Genomic DNA, 16,988 nt, shown 5'->3' on the forward strand with positions numbered 1-16,988 from the left:
GTTTCTGAAGAAGACTAAAGGCATTTAGGCAGGTGGAATATAATAAACTTCTGCTTTCCAGAAGGCATTTTTTTTAAAATATGAAATTTATTGTCAAATTGGTTTCCATACAACAACCAGCGCTTATCCCAACAGGTGCCCTCCTCAGTGCCCATCAGCCACTTTCCCCTCCCTCCCACCCATCAACCCTCAGTTTATTCTCAGTTTTTAAGAGTCTCCTATGGTTTGCCTCCCTCCCTCTCTAACTTTTTTTCCCCTTCCCCTCCCCCATGGTCTTCTGTTAAGTTTCTCAGGATCCACATAAGAGTGAAAACATATGGTATCTGTCTTTCTCTGTATGGTTTATTTCACTTAGCATCACACTCTCCAGTTCCATCCACGTTGCTACAAAGGGCCATATTTCATTCTTTCTCATTGCCACGTAGTATTCCATTGTGTATATAAAGCACAATTTCTTTATCCATTCATCAGTTGATGGACATTCAGGCTCTTTCCATAATTTGGCTATTGTTGAAAGTGCTGCTATAAACATTGGGGTACAAATGCCCCTATGTACCAGCACGCCTGTATCCCTTGGGTAAATTCTTAGCAGTGCTATTGCTGGGTCATGGGGTAGATCTATTTTTAATTTTTTGAGGAACCTCCACACTGTTTTCCAGAGTGGCTGCACCAGTTTGCATTCAAACCAAGAGTGCAAGAAGGTTCCCCTTTCTCCACACCCTCTCCAGCATCTATAGTCTCCTGACTTGTTCATTTTAGCCACTCTGACTGGAATGAGGTGATATCTCAGTGTGGTTTTGATGTGTCTTTCCCTGATGAGGAGTGACATTGAGCATCTTTTCATGTGCCTGTTGGCCATCTGGATGTCTTCTTTAGAAAAGTGTCTATTCAGGTTTTCTGCCCATTTTTCACTGGATTATTTGTTTTTTGGGTGTGGAGTTTGGTGAGCTCTTTAAAGATTTTGGATACTAGCCCTTTGTCCGATATGTCATTTGCAAATATCTTTTCCCATTCTGTTGGTTGCCTTTTAGTTTTGTTGATTGTTTCCTTTTCAGTGCAGAAGGTTTTTTTATCTTCATGAGATCCCAATAGTTCATTTTTGCTTTTAATTCCCTTGCCTTTGGGGATGTGTCAAGTAAGAAATTGCTGTGGCTGAGGTCAGAGAGGTCTTTTGCTGCTTTCTCCTCTAGGGTTTTGATGGTTTCCTGTCTCACATTCAGGTCCTTTATCCATTTTGAGTTTATTTTTGTGAATGGTGTAAGAAAGTGGTCTGGTTTCATCCTTCTGCATGTTTCTGTCCAGTTCTCCCAGCACCATTTGTTAAAGAGACTTTTTTCCACTGGATATTCTTTCCTGCTTTGTCAAAGATTAGTTGGCCATACTTTTGTGGGTCTAATTCTGGGGTTTCTATTCTATTGCATTGGTCTATGTGTCTGTTTTTGTGCCAATACCATGCTGTCTTGATGATTACAGCTTTGTAGTAGAGGCTAAAGTCTGAGATTGTGATGCCTCCCGCTTTGGTCTTCTTCAAAATTACTTTGGCTATTCGGGGTCTTTTGTGGTTCCATACAAATTTTAGGATTGCTTGTTCTAGCTTCGAGAAGAATGCTGGTGCAATTTTGATTGGGATTGCATTGAATGTGTAGATTGCTTTGGGTAGTATTGACATTTTAACAATATTTGTTCTTCCAATCTATGAGCATGGGATGTTTTTCCATTTCTTTGTATCTTCTTCAATTTCCTTCATAAGCTTTCTATAGTTTTCAGCATACAGATCTTTTACATCTTTGGTTAGGTTTATTCCTAGGTATTTTATGTTTCTTGGTGCAATTGTGAATGGGATCAGTTTCTTTATTTGTCTTTCTGTTGCTTCATTATTAGTGTATAAGAATGCAACTGATCTCTGTACACTGATTTTGTATCCTGAGACTTTGCTGAATTCATGTATCAGTTCTAGCAGACTTTTGGTGGAGTCTATAGGGTTTTCCATGTATAATATCATGTCATCTGCAAAAAGTGAAAGCTTGACTTTATCTTTGCTAATTTTGATGCCTTTGATTTCCTTTTGTTGTCTGATTCTGATGCTAGAACTTCCAACACTATGTTAAACAACAGTGGTGAGAGTGGACATCCCTGTCGTGTTCCTGATCTCAGGGAGAAAGCTCTCAGTTTTTCCCCATTGAGGATGATACTAGCTGTGGGCTTTTCATAAGTGGCTTCTATGATGTTTAAGTATGTTCCTTCTATCCCGACTTTCTTGAGGGTTTTTATTAAGAAAGGATGCTGAATTTTGTCAAATGCTTTTTCTGCATCAATTGACAGGATCATATGGTTCTTATCTTTTCTTTTATTAATGTGATGTATCACATTGATTGATTTGTGAATGTTGAACCAGCCCTGCAGCCCAGGAATGAATCCCACTTGATCATGGTGAATAATTCTTTTTATATGCTGTTGAATTCGATGTGTTAGTACCTTATTGAGAATTTCTGCATCCATATTCATCAGGGATATTGGCCTGTAGTTCTCTTTTTTTGCTGGGTCTCTGTCTGGTTTAGGAATCAAAGTAATGATGGATTCATAGAATAAGTCTGGAAATTTTCCTTCCCTTTCTATTTTTTGGAACAGCTTGAGAAGGATAGGTACTATCTCTACTTTAAATGTCTGGTAGAATTCCCCTGGGAAGCCATCTGGTCCTGGACTCTTATTGTTGGGAGATTTTTGATAACTGATTCAATTTCTTCATTGGTTATGGGTCTGTTCAAGTTTTCTATTTCTTCCTGAAAATGTAATTATTACAACCAATCCCTCAGAAATACAAGCAATTATCAGGGAATACTATGAAAAAATTATATGCCAACAAACTGGACAACCTGGAAGAAATGGACAAATTCCTAAGCACCCACACACTTCCAAAACTCAAACAGGAAGAAATAGAAAACTTGAACAGACCCATATCCAGAAGGCATTTGAGCTACCAATTGAAGAGCATGGCCCAACTCAATTCTACGAAACCCCTTCGCTGTCTTTCAGTCCTAGGAGCAGACATTCAGCAAGGACTGTGAGGAGTCAGGGAGACTCTAGTCTACACCAGCTGGGATCTGGGGATCCAGGCACAAGAACAGCTTTAAGCACTGCACCCTGGCCCATTATCACTGTCCCTTGACTCCACGGAGGTGGCGAGTGGCAGAGTGGGAACCAATGCCATGCCTGGAGCTGAGTGAGGATCGGATCTGCAATGACCGTGGTCAGTCTGTTGTCACCACGTTCAGTAACCTCATGGGCATCATCAAGGAACACAACAGGGAATCACAAGATTGTAGGATCTGGAATGGAAATCACCTTCTGGATGGGCCACCCACCAGGGGATACGCTTGCAGATATTCAAGCCGAAACAAACAGAGAGAGTAGAGACGAAAGCTTTGTTCCAGACAAGGAGGTGGACAGGGGGCTCAGTCCTGGGAATGTTAGGGACCAGCACCCCATTCCTGTGCTGTGCTTGCAGAGGAGGTAGTGAGATCTCTGATGGGATGGCAAGGGTATCCCAGAAAGTGTCCAGGCCTCAAGGACCACAGGGCATGATTCCCTTTGCCGAGGCCAGCATCAGGCATGTTAGAACATCTGGTCTTGAAGAGGCATGGTGAATGAGACAGAGACCTGAAGACTAGGTCACGGTAAAGATGACTTTCCAACAACTCTAAGAAGGTGGATGAGTGACCCCCAAAACGACTGGGAGGCATGGCCTGCAGGCAGGCAGACTGGGGTCTCCAAGAGAAACACCTGATTTAGAGACACAACAATTTATGACATTTCTAACATCTCGTTCATCTTTCCCATACCAACTGCCCTGCAGAAACAGAATGAAACAACCATCACCGGTCTCTCGTGTCACATTTCACTCGCTGGATTGTCAGTTGTGACTTCTCTTCATGGGACTCACAGGAAACCATAAAAAATTGTTCACTGTCATTCCTGCATCAGTGTGACCCTGCCCAAACTTCCAGACACTTATAACCTTTTTGAACATCCTCAGAGATTCTTAGAAGAATCTCTTAGTAGAACAGTGTATTTGGCAAAGAGGGCCAGAAGATACAAAGAATGTAGATAAAAGGAACACAAGACTCTCTAACCTAAAGATAAGCACTTTGTGAAAGCACTCAGTTCAATTATGGAAAGGACTTTTTAAATTCAACTGATTTTGCTCTACATTAAAAAAAATCATTGCTTTCCTCGAGTGTTTTCTGGCAAATACTAACATAATTAATACCCTTTAATGGGCTTCCGATTTTTCTTAAAAAATGTGAAAAGCTTCAAGTTAAATAACCAAACATTTAAGAGACTGAGGACACCATAATCTGGTAAATAGCCCTTAGTATATACTCCTGGCTTCGTAAAGGGAACATTTTCTTGCAATAGGAATTAGACAATTAGAGAGAAGATTTTAAAAGATGGCCCCACTAAGATTCAGCATAAAGTGACAATCAAAAGCACATTTACTACTGAATCAAACTTGGAATCCAAATGTTCATATGGGGCTGAATCCCAGCTCTATGACGCGGTGTGGTGCGGTGGGCTTCGGGGATAGGTGCTCCTCAGGGCGTGTCCATTACGTTATTTAGACTGTAAGTCCATGTTTGGACAGTGACATGGAACTTTTATGAAGAGCTGGTAATAAAAATCGATTGCTGCAAGTCTATTGATTAAATCTCTGACTGTGATATCATTCTGGAGTTAAGAGCAAGGAACTCAAGCTCTAGAGGGTCATTAAAAGGTATTTGTGGCATAAAGTATGACATTACCTTGGTTATACTTACTGTCATATAAAAAACAACCTTACCACTGTATGAAGCCTTGGAAATGTGCTGGTGTACCACAATCAGAAATAAACACAGTCCATATCAAAGGCATAAAACTGACCCTGGTATTAATGGATTTCCATTTATTTATATTAGCCCTAAAATATTTTTTTTCCTTTCAAGTTTTTATTTAAATTCTAGTTAGTTAACATATATGATCATATTGGTTTCAGGAGTAGAATTTAGTGATTCATCACTTACATATGACACCCAGTGCTCATTATAACAAGTGCCCTCCGTAATGCCCATCACCCATCTAGCTGATCTCCCCTCCCACCTCACCTCCAGCAACCCTCAGTTTATTCTCTATAGTTAAGAGTCTCTTACGGTTTGCTTCCCTCTCTCTTTTTTCCCCTCCTTCCCCTGTATTCATCTGTTTTGTTTCTTAAATTCCACATATGAGTGAAATCATATGATATTTGTCTTTCTCTGATTGACTTATTTCACTTAGCATAATACAGTCTAGCTCCATCCACATCATTGCAAATGGCAAGATTTCATTCTTTTTTTTTTAATTTTTTTTAACATTTATTTATTTTTGAGACAGAGAGAGACAGAGCATGAATGGGGGAGGGTCAGAGAGAGAGGGAGACACAGAATCCGAAGCAGGCTCCAGGCTCTGAGCTGTCAGCACAGAGCCTGACGTGGGGCTCAAACTCACGGACCGCGAGATCATGACCTGAGCCGAAGTCGGACACCCAACCAACTGAGCCACCCAGGTGCCCCAAGATTTCATTCTTTTTAATGGCTGAGTAATATTCCATACATACATACCACTTCTTCTTTGTCCATTCATCCCAACACTTGGGCTCTTTCTACAATTTGGCTATTGTTGATGATGCTGCTGTAAACATTGGGGTGCATGTGCCCTTCTGAATCTGTAGCCCTAAAGTATTTTTTAGTATAAAAGAATCTACTCTAGGTGGACTATGTGTGTGTGTGTGTATATGTGTGTGTGTGCACGCATGCGTATTGATTTTTTTAATGTTTATTTATTTATTTTTGAGAGACAGAAAGAGAGAGCGAGCCAGGAAGGGGCAGAGTGAGAGGGAGAGAAAATCCCAAGCAGGCTTCAACAGTGCAGAGCCTGATGTGGGGCTCAAATCTACAAACTCTGAGATCATGACCTGAGCCGAAATCAAGAGTCAGATGCTTAACCAACTGAGCCACCCAGGCACCCTGTATATATTCTTTTTACAAAATGGTTAGGAAAATGATTAATTGTGTAGAATATGATTTTCCATAATTTAAATTCCAAATTCAACAGGAGGATGCCTATTTGAATAATGGCAGAGAATAAAACAGGTCAACATTCCTCCCTTCTTGTTATTAATGAGTTTGAATAAGAAACAGTTGGAAGAGTTGTTATGCAGCAGCACCCAGGGCACAGCAGGACAATATGATGGGGCCACTGGTCAGTAGGATGTGATCCATCATGAATATTGCAGGCTGTGATTTATTTAGTTCCATTTGGCTTCTCCAAGGATGCAGGATACTTCAGTGCTGTCAGAAACCCCCCGTGGAGGTGGTTTAGCAGATCTTGGGTTACAGCATATCTGTCTTTCCCTTTTACGTCTGAAATGTTACTTGGTTGACCTCAAAGGATGCCTGCTCAAAGTCCCAGAGGTTGCCTCCATAGAGCAAGATGTAGTTAATGAGTAAGCCACGTCCTATATGGCTTCTTGTTGTCCCAAGTCCACTGCATGTGGGGCTGTTATCTTTAAGGGCCACCCACTTCTCCAGGATGACAGCTCCGGAGTCTCCCATGGCCTCTACCTGCATTCCCCCATCTCCCACCAAGGATGTCCACCGCCCTAGGTTGCTAATATGTGACATTCAAAATGAGAGATCATTGTCTTTAACTTGAGTATTCTGTCCCCTGGCACATTCTCTTCCCAGAGATAGTACATTGTGGTTTGAGTTATTTGTACTTGGGGTGCAGATTAATTATGACCTACCCAGGAAAGGAGGAACGGGGAGAGTCTAGTTGACAAGTGAATGGCTACCACCCACCAGGGCTTCTGACTGCGAGGGATCACATGTGAATCTTAAATACAACTTTTTTGGTCTTCCTTTGAAACCTGCTCCTGCCCCTGGGTAAAAACTCAGGCTGGTCCCCTGACTTTTCTGGTCATGAGATGAAGGTGACGAGAAGTCCTTTGGTCACTGTAAGTGGCAAGCGGTCTCGTTTAAGTAATTAAAAATGTGGCAATCCCAATTCATGGTGGAGACCTCTAACTTGGCCAAGTGCCCTTTCTAGACACTGGTGGCTAGAGAAGAAAGGACAAGGAGCAGGAAGGGAGATCAGGAAGTGCTGGTTTGAAAAGCAAGCCCTGTTGCAAGGTGGCTTTGCACTTGTGGGCCCCTCAGATGTTTAACCCAGCTCTCTCTTGAGTCTGTGAGTTTCTCAGAAGCCCCCGCAGGAACCTCAGTGCACTGCCCCATGGGCACCGCATCATCCCTCCCTCTTATTAATTAGAGAGAAGGCAGCCTTCGTCCTGCCCAAAGCATACCCTACAGCCTCACTTCGCCCCTCTCCATCCTCGCAGGCACCTCAAGGAGTAAGTCCCACGCACTGTCTTCCTCGGGTTCTCCAGCCTGGGGGATAGCTGGCACACCGTCTCAGCCCTCTGCCTGTCAGGCCCCCACTTCAACCTGCCCTAACCACCTGTCAGCTCTACACCATGCATCTCTGCCCCAAAGCCTGCAGTGACTCCCCTTTTCCCACTAAGTTCATGTTCTTTCTCAGGCGTCCATGACCCCTCGGCCTTCCCCCACAGGCATCTGCTCACCCAGCCCTTGTGGCTGGAATGCCCCGACACCCAGTGTTCAAGTTCCTATAAAGACTTTGTGAAAATTTTTTCTTGGCTCAACCCCAAGCAGAAGTGATGGCTTCTTTCTCTGCGCCTCTGTAATATTTTGTTTGCTCCTCTCTGTGGTACTAGTGGTGTTGGTGGACATGCCCCATGCACCTGATTGGACTGGAGGTCCTGGAGGGCAAGACTTGGCCTTGCTCACGGCTGTGTCCTTCACAACCCCCAGCACAATGCTTCACATAGGGCAGGTGCCTGGAAAATACTTGCTAAGTGACTGAATGAATGATCCCCATTCAACCGAATTTTATAGTAACAGGGAAAAGAGGAAGAAAGTCAAATCAGGCACACTCTCAACATCAACAATGCATTTTGTGTTTAGAACTCATTTTTCTATCTTCTAAGCCTGCTGGGCACAAGATTAAGGGAGTTGCAGGAAACTTCCTTCAAACGGGTGCTAAGGGTATGCCCTGTCCAGGAGGCTTCTCTGGCCAAGAGAAGGAGTAGATTCTCTCTAGTTCACTGAATTGAGTGTGCAATACGTACGCATCCTGTGAGCATTAACTAGAGCCCCTAACCCCTCCATGCCCTGAAGTCCTAGCAGAGAAAGCGCCTTATGTTGGTACAACTTTGTACAATACTGGGTGCTTGTGACAGTCCCCATTCCAACCAGCCTCTGTGTGACAAAGAACAATGTCTAGTTTGTCTTTGAAATCCTGGACAACGCTCTTTCTACAAAAAGTTCTACAAAGAATTCACGGCCCTAAGCAAATGATGAGATCAGTGCTACCCAGGCACCTTCAAATCGCTGCTTAGAGAAAGCAGAAAACACCTGTTTTCTGGTAAAGATCCTGCCCAGGACAGTGATCGCTAGACCTCTGGAAGGAGGCAAGACTAATGGGAAACCCCAGGCACATCCCAGCAAGAAGAAGATTCTTAGCCCGAGCTCAGACAACTTGAAAATGGCTCCTTCACATTTCTGAGCAACTGTGGCTGGGATCTCCAATTCTGAGCACCATCTGTGGGGAGGAAGACTCCTTCCCCCGAGGGCCTGGATTTGATACAAGATGATGATGCAGCTGTCAAAGATATAAACACCAAATGGAGTCCTCGTTCCATCTGAAGACTTGTGACCTACATACTACCCAGGGCCTGTGGAAAACAGGCTATGAGCATCTTACTCTTCATAAAGCTCAATGGGAAAGTGGCAGGAGAGAAAAAGAAATAATCTGAAAGCATGCATTTTCATAACATGAAAGAAATGAGCTAATTTAGCACCAGACAAAGGAAATGCTAACATGATAAAAAGCCATTACGGTGCCCCCCTCCCCACCGTGCAAGTCAGTGGGGGCTGTTAGGCTCTGGGTGTGATGACTGAATACCCAGCAGGGACTGTCGCCGCCTTCCGGGTAAAAATTAGAAAATACAGCATTGCCAAAAAGATGAGGAGGAATATTTTCACTTCTACTAGCCATCTTCCCAAATCTTTGTGAAAATAACTGATTCTGTTTTGATGTTTATTCGCGAAGGGTGGGACTGCTGCCTGGATGCTGGGTTATCCGAGACTATGTACGTAATCCATGTGTTTTGTCATTAATTATGATTTTTTTTAACCATTAAACAGATACTGACATCCCAGAATCAACACTGTCATTAATTGAGCATTCATATTTAGAGACTGGTTCATAGGTTAGAATTTGACATAAAACTGATTCCTTGGATGAGACTCCTTGGTCTAAATTTCTGAAACATTTCAGATAGGAAATCTGGATTTCATTATTGGGTAGCCAGGTCTCTCTGTTTTTCCACAATACATTCTTTGAGGGAAGATTAGCTTTACTTAAAATGAAAAACAAAACAAAACAAAACATTAACAAGATGTAGCAGAGACATTAAAACCAAGTGGCCTTTGGAACAAAAAGTAGAGAATCTTTTCCCATCTCAAAACAATTTGTGTCATCTTTTAATTTTTTTGCCTGCAAATGGATACACATACAGAAAAAAGTCCTGTTAATTGCAGCTCATGACCCCTGACCACATGGCCTACATCTGATATTCGTGTTCTGTCCAGTACACATGTAAGTATAAACACCAGATTCACTATTCTTTACACACAGAAACCAGGCATGCACTTGAAGTTTACACAGGAGGGGGAGGCGGCTTCACTTCCGTGATGCTGTACTCTAACAAAAGACGTTTCTGTTTCAGAAATCACAAAGTTAACCCATTATTTTAAATTCCAGAATCTTGGTTGCAATGCCTTTCGGTAATAGATAGGGCAAATAATCATAAAATGAAATAATCTAAGCCAATGACTCACATGTCTGAAATAATAACAGAGTAGCCTTGTGAGGAGTAGAGGTTATAAGGGTTACAATAGAAATGATCTTTCTCCTTTTCATATGAGTCATTATAAAATAAATGTATTTTTCATTTATAGGGAGGGACATAAACACCATTAATTGTATGATTTGTCCCTTAATCACACACTTAGAAATAAATGTACCACTATAGGCCAAAGATAAGCACATCACCTAGAGACAAGGAGAGAAAAAGTGGATTCAGAAATAATGTCCACTCACAGCTCTAGAATGGGGAAAAACAATGATGATTTCATAAAGCTCCTAAGAGTACCGTTTCCCTGTAAGACACCTCCAGTGTCTGAAAAGCCCCCTTCTCACTAATTGTTCTTAATGATGAATCTACAAATATGATCCAGAAGAAAGGAATTTTTTTAACTTGTAGTTTATTTATTTATCTTGAAAGAGAGAGTGAGAGGGAGAGCGAGCATGAGCAGGGGAGGGGCAGAGAGAGAGAGAGAGAGAATCCCAAGCAGGCTCTGCACTGTCAGCACAAAGCCCAGCGCGGGGCCTGAACTCACAAATCTCAAGATCATAACCTGAGCTGAGATCAAGAGTAGGCTGCTTAACTGACTGAGCCACCCAGGCACCCCTGGAAGGAAGGAACTTAAATAAATGAATCCAGGGAAAGAGGGGGAAATATATCAAAAGAAAACTAGGAGGAAAAGCTCAAACCCAGAGAGGAAGGCTGGGTGAGGGCAGAACTCCACAGAGACATTTGTAAACTGTTCAGAAGGCAGGCAAAGCTCACGGACTCAGGAGGGGACAGTTGCTCAGGAATCTGGTTTCTCCCCGCAGGCCTCCCAGCTGCATGTGGTCACTGCAGGCTCGCCCCCAAACAGCACGATCTTGCCTGAAGCCTGTGCAGCTGGTATGTAACAAAAATCAGTATCATTATCCTAAACCCGGGGCCTCCCAGACCACCCAGATAGGTCCAATGATACCACAGAACCGGGGACTCTGGAGCTGAGAATACAGGTTTCAATTCACAGCGTGTAAACAGTCCAACATACCCATCCATTGTTGAGAAAGTGCGAGAGCTGGTTAGGGGGATCCTGGCATTTCAGGGATTTTGCCAAGTGATTTTTGAGTTTGATTTAAGATTCCAGGAAGCCAAAGGCTTCAGGCTAGTGTGTGAATCTCAGGGAGGAAAGACAGTATTTCTCTGCCTCAAGACTGGCTCTTTAATGACCTAATGTGATTACTTAGGCATGGTGACCATACATCCCAGATTTTCCCTTAGAGTCCTAACTCTGATGATTGTGTCATTTCAGATGGAGTATGGCTGTTGAGCTATTTGGTCATGGTAGGCCTATCACATTGCTTTCAGTGCATCCTGGACCCATAAGAAATGGCAGGACCAGAGACGTCCCTGTAGGAAGCCCCGCACCCTGGGACTTGCTGAGATTGGGGGTGGGGGCTTCAACAGAGTGGCGGGAGGAGAGACCGCATTTGCCCCAGTCCTAAACAGAATGCTAAGTGTGCTCTCTTGCAGAGTGTGCTCCCCGCCCCAACCCATCACACTGGGCAACGTCCTTCCCTTTCAGTGTCCAGAAGCTAGTGCTATGCAAAAGTGGTCTTGGGTGTCATGAAGAAGAGTACCTCAGAAACGTTTGGCCTTTGTGTGAGTTTTGGAAAGTTTTACAGATGCAGAGCAGGTACCGTGGATACTGTGGATGTCTGATGTCACCGATCATCATTCCTTCCTTCATCCAATTGCTCTCACTTTTATTGAGCACGTACTACATACCAACACACCAGGGCCAATGCCAGGGATACAAGAAGATCAAGACAAGATCCTTGTTCTCAAGGGGCTCACATTTTTTTGTTGTTGTTGTTTATTCCTTTTTTTGAGAGAGAGAGAGAGACACAGAGCATGAGTGGGGGGGGGGGTGCAGAGAGAGAGGGAAACACACAATCTGAAGCAGGCTCCAGGCTCTGAACTGTCAGCACAGAGCCCAACGAGGTGCTCGAACTCACAAACCACGAGATCATGACCCGAGCTGAAGCCGGACGCCTAACCGACTGAGCCACCCAGGTGCCCCTCAAGGGGTTCACATTCTAATAGGAGATACAGACCCCAAAGCAGTTAACTACAAACACAACTGTGTCACACATGAAGGGATGTCTGCTCCAACTATTCTGGCAGCTCTGTACAGAAGTCTCAGCAGGACTAAAGCTCTATTCATAATTCTGTATTTTATCAAACCTAAGGTGCCAAAATTTTAACATGACTCATTGAGGGAAAAATGTGCCAAATAAGACAGCACTCTCTAATCACTTGGAGCCTGTATTGTACATGGTATATTGTATATGGCTATTTTAGACTTATTTAGATAGCAGGGCTTTTTAATGTTTACTTATTTTTGAGAGAGAGAAACAGACAGAGTGCAAGCAGGGGAGAGGCAGAGAGAGAAGACAATAGGCTCCAGGCTCTGAGCTGTCAGCACAGAGCCCGATGTGGGGCTCAAACCCACGAACCGCAAGATCATGACCTGAGCCGAAGTCGGACACTTTACTGACTGAGCCACCCAGGCTCCCCTGGACAGCAGTTTTAAAATCATGTATCACTATTGTGATATTGTGATAATATTTTTTTTAATGTGAATGAAATGAACTGGTGAAGGAATCCTAGCACGTCTTCACACTTTTCTGAATTGCTTTTTTACTCAGAGGGGTCTGAGGTTTGTGGCTCAGTCTCGTCCCTGACGCCCTCCCACCAAAGCAACACTTTCCAGACATCCTCCCCTCCCCTGGCTTCCACGCCCATCCCCCACCGTCTATCCCATCAGCAAGAGCTACGCCATGAAAGCTGTCCGGTCCCGTTGCCCCTCTGGCAACTACTGCACCTGGCTCATTACCTTTGACCTCATCTTCTACCCGCCTCTTTCACACTCTGCTCCCTCCTCATATCCCTTTATGGGCCTCGCAGGCTGCCACTCCTGCTTGCCCGGGCTTTTGCGGTGCCCTCCGCCTAGAAGCCATCCTGCGGGGAGCCACAGAGCTCCTCCACTCCTCCAAGTCTTTGCTCAAATATCACTTTCTCAGCAGAACCTTCTCTGACCACATCTGACTGCACTGGGTAAACTCCCAGCCCTCCTACCGCCAACACGCCCGCACTCCTGGCCCTTTCCCGGCTTTATCTTCCCTCCTATCACTTAAGCCTGCTTGGCCCACGAACTGTCCACATCACCTTCTTCACTGTCTGACTCTCCCACCAGAGAAAAACTCAAAGTCACGAGGAATTTTTGCCTGCTTCGTTCCCAGACGTAACCCACCGTGCCTACAACTGAGTTCAGCACATAGTAGGCCTTGAATAAATATTGGTCGAATGACCTGAATAGGCATCTAGAACACACGGGATACAAAGTAGACATGAGATGATCCCATTTTTGTTTCAAACGCATATGTATATTCACAAAGGAAAGTCTGTGCCCTAAAACATTACCTCATTATCCATGGTGAAAGATATGAGGGTGATTTTGCAGAGCATATGTCCTTTTTGGTAGTTTCTAAATTTTCTTAATTAAACATGGCTTATTTTTGCAGCAGAAAATATATGATTAAAAATAAATTCATACATTCTCATTGAACCAAAAAAGGGGGGGGGGAGGGAATGCCAAATATTAGAATCTGTCTCTGCTTTCAAAAAACATCAAGTATCAATAAAGAAGATGCTTCACAATAATGCATATTCCGGGTTAGATCAAAACCACAAAGGGCTAAAGCCCTGGATTTCTGCAGGTGTCTGTAATTAGATCGGCAGGTGGCGAGGTGCAGAGTATCATATATTTAAAGATACAAAACTCGAGTTACCTCCCATCTCTCGTCTGCACATTTTCTCACAGGCATGTGACTGGGGAAAGTTCTCCTTTAGCCACCCTTGTGGGTTTCCATCTTAAACTGGACAGTTAGATATTAACACCCTGGTGCTCCTATGTCACAATTAAAAGCAAAGCCAACCCCAAGGAGACAGCTGAGAAGGACGCCCGAGGTGCACGGCCACACGTGCCATGACATGGGCATCCTCATATCCTGGCAAGCCCTCTGGAGATCTGGGGTCTCAGACTCCTTGTATGGTCTCTTTTCCTTTCCTTGGGTTGGGGTTGGGTCCAAGGATGGCAGGATGGGGAAGGAGACCTTCAGGATGAAAAGCTGCACAAATTAAACTTCTCCAACCCTGGCCATGTTCATGGCGTTGAACCCGGGTGCTGGACAGCTCTGTGATGAGCCGAATGGACTATTCAATGCAGAGACATTTTCAACTAAATACAAATTAGTTTAATCATGATATGTTCAGGAAAACCTTTTTGGGATGAAAATTCTCTGCCTTGTTTTACACTGCACACTGAGCATCAGTGAGCCTTCTCCTCTGTCCCAAGACACTGGTGACATCAGGTTCTCTGCTGGGATGTGGCCCTGTGTGGGTGGGGTGCTGCCGGTACCACTGATAGTTGTTTACATGGTCTGTTCTCTCCTCCCTCCTGCTAGCTGTTGTTCCCAGTTTCCAAAGCTGAGAGCTTTGGCTTTCAGCGACCCCACCCCCAGGACCTCTGTCTGCTCTCCTGGGTTTGTCCAAGCAGCGAACATAGTTTTACACATAATGACTGAGGTCTCTCTTGCAGAGCGTGCTCCCGCCCCAACCCATCACACTGGGCAACGTCCTTCCCTTTCAGTGTTCAGAAGCTAGTGCTATGCAAAAGTGGTCTTGGGTGTCATGAAGAAGAGTACCTCAGAAATGTTTGGCCTTTGTGTGAGTTTTGGAAAGTTTTACAGATGCAGAGCAGGTACCGTGGATACTGTGGATGTCTGATGTCACCGATCATCATTCCTTCCTTCATCCAATTGCTCTCACTTTTATTGAGCATGTACTACATACCAACATACCAGGCCCAATGCCAAGGATACAAGAAGATCAAGACAAGATCCTTGTTCTCAAGGAGCTCACATTCTTTTTTTTTTTATTGTTTATTCCTTTTTTGAGAGATAGAGAGAGAGAGAGAGAGACAGAGACAGAGCATGAGTGGGGGAGGGGCAGAGAGAGAGGGAGACACACAATCTGAAGCAGGCTCCAGGCTCTGAACTGTCAGCACAGAGCCCAACGAGGGGCTCGAACTCACAAGCCACGAGATCATGACCTGAGCTGAAGTTGGACGCCTAACCGACTGAGCCACCCAGGTGCCCCTCAAGGGGCTCACATTCTAATAGGAGAGACAGACCCCCAGAGCAGTTAACTATAAACACAACAGCAAGTTTGGTGACACGGGTACAGAGTGTACTGAGGGAATGCTGAAGGGGACTAGCTTTGTTAGCCTGGATGGGATCAAAGAAGGCTTTCTGGAAAGGATATTGATGGCTAAGCAAAAGTTAGATCAGCAAAGAGGAATGGCATCTGCAAGAACACAGGGCCACAAAACCCTTCACTGTACTTACTGTGTCCAGGCCTTGCATGGTTGACTGCCAAGTGATAAGGTGGGGCATTCTCAGACCCTACCTAGACTGGACTCCACTGCAAGGGCAAGTCCAGCAGGAAGGGGTCTTTGCAGGTAGCTGAATCACTGCTGTATCCCCAGCACCCCAGACACTCCCTGCTGCAGGGCGGGCACTCTGTAAATATTTACTGAATTGCATTAAATAGAATCCTTGGGGCAACCTGAGAGATGTGGTTCCACACTGTGGGTGGTGAGCTGCAAAGACCATCATGCAGTTGAAAAGTTCAAGAAACCAGGCATGAATATGAGGAGACATTCATCTCAGTGTGTATTCCCTACTTCTGCTGACAGCTCTCTCCTACCCTGCTAAATAAAGCTCTCTCCTCACCCAGACATCGTGGTTGCTTTTCCCCTAGTCCTGGGGGAGAAGGAGGGCCACCCACTTCCTTTTGCAGAGCAAGAATTACCAGGTAAATTTCCTTTATAATATTTCTCTAAGATTGAAGAGGAGTTGAGGATTTGGTTTTTCATGTATCCATCATCGTAAATGTCTTAGACGTAGATGATAGTAGCCAATCGTTTGGACAGAGCCACATGTGAGTTTGGATGGCTAAGCCACTTCACTCACAAACTCACAGGACAATGGCGTTTGCGATGGCAGAGACACCAATATTTGAAAAAACAGTACATGATAACTTACACAAAGTGAAAATATGGTGTCTTTGAGTAGAGAAGAAGAAAGCTACACATGCACGTAAGGGGGAAAAATTCTATTTCCCAAAAGGAAAGGAATAGGGGTGCCTGGGTGGCGCAGTCGGTTAAGCGTCCGACTTCAACTCAGGTCACGATCTCACGGTCTGTGAGTTCGAGCCCCACGTCGGGCTCTGGCCTGATGGCTAGGAGCCTGGAGCCTGCTTCCGATTCTGTGTCTCCCTCTCTCTCTCTGCCCCTCCCCCGTTCATGCTCTGTCTCTCTCTGTCTCAAAAATAAATAAACGTTAAAAAACAAAACAAAACAAAAAAAAAAAAAACAAAAGGAAAGGAATAAAAACAAAATGAGGTGAGCAAATTAACAGGCACATGAACCCTCTGACACCAAGTTGGTGGCCATTGGGTAAGGACAGCTACAGAAGCGCATATTTGGTGGAAATAAAAACAAAATTGAAATTAAAAATGAACAAAATGAAATTTACCATGAGTTTTTGGACACTGGGTTGTTGTTGGGGGCTGCTAATTAATTTTTCCCTTGTCTAAAGGGGCATCACTTACTGTTCATTAACAGATGATTCCTTTTGTCCCCCGAAACACTGACCATGCTATTTTGGCTATTCTGCTTTCATAGAGCTTTTGCACTAACAAAAAAAAAATAAATAAAATAAAAGAAGAAGAAGAAGAAGAAGAAGAAGAAGAAGAAGAAGAAGAAGAAGAAGAAGAAGAAGAAGGCATTTTTCTTCCCTGATGGTGGGGAGGACTCCTACCATGTAATTATCCAGCCCATTAGACAGCAAGGTCAAATCAGACAGATACA

The 16,988-nt window shown here is 44.1% G+C and overlaps 1 protein-coding gene across 2 annotated transcripts in view; it reads right to left on the bottom strand.

Annotated features, from left to right (window-relative positions):
• Positions 1 to 16,988, bottom strand: part of ZDHHC14 (zinc finger DHHC-type palmitoyltransferase 14) — a 292,138-nt gene that overhangs the window by 119,635 nt on the left and 155,515 nt on the right. The gene's annotated exons all lie outside the window — the stretch shown is intronic.

This window comes from Panthera pardus, unplaced genomic scaffold, assembly GCF_024362965.1.
Source record: "Panthera pardus isolate Hobbes unplaced genomic scaffold, ASM2436296v1 HiC_scaffold_17, whole genome shotgun sequence".
Classification (NCBI taxonomy): Eukaryota; Metazoa; Chordata; class Mammalia; order Carnivora; family Felidae; genus Panthera; species Panthera pardus.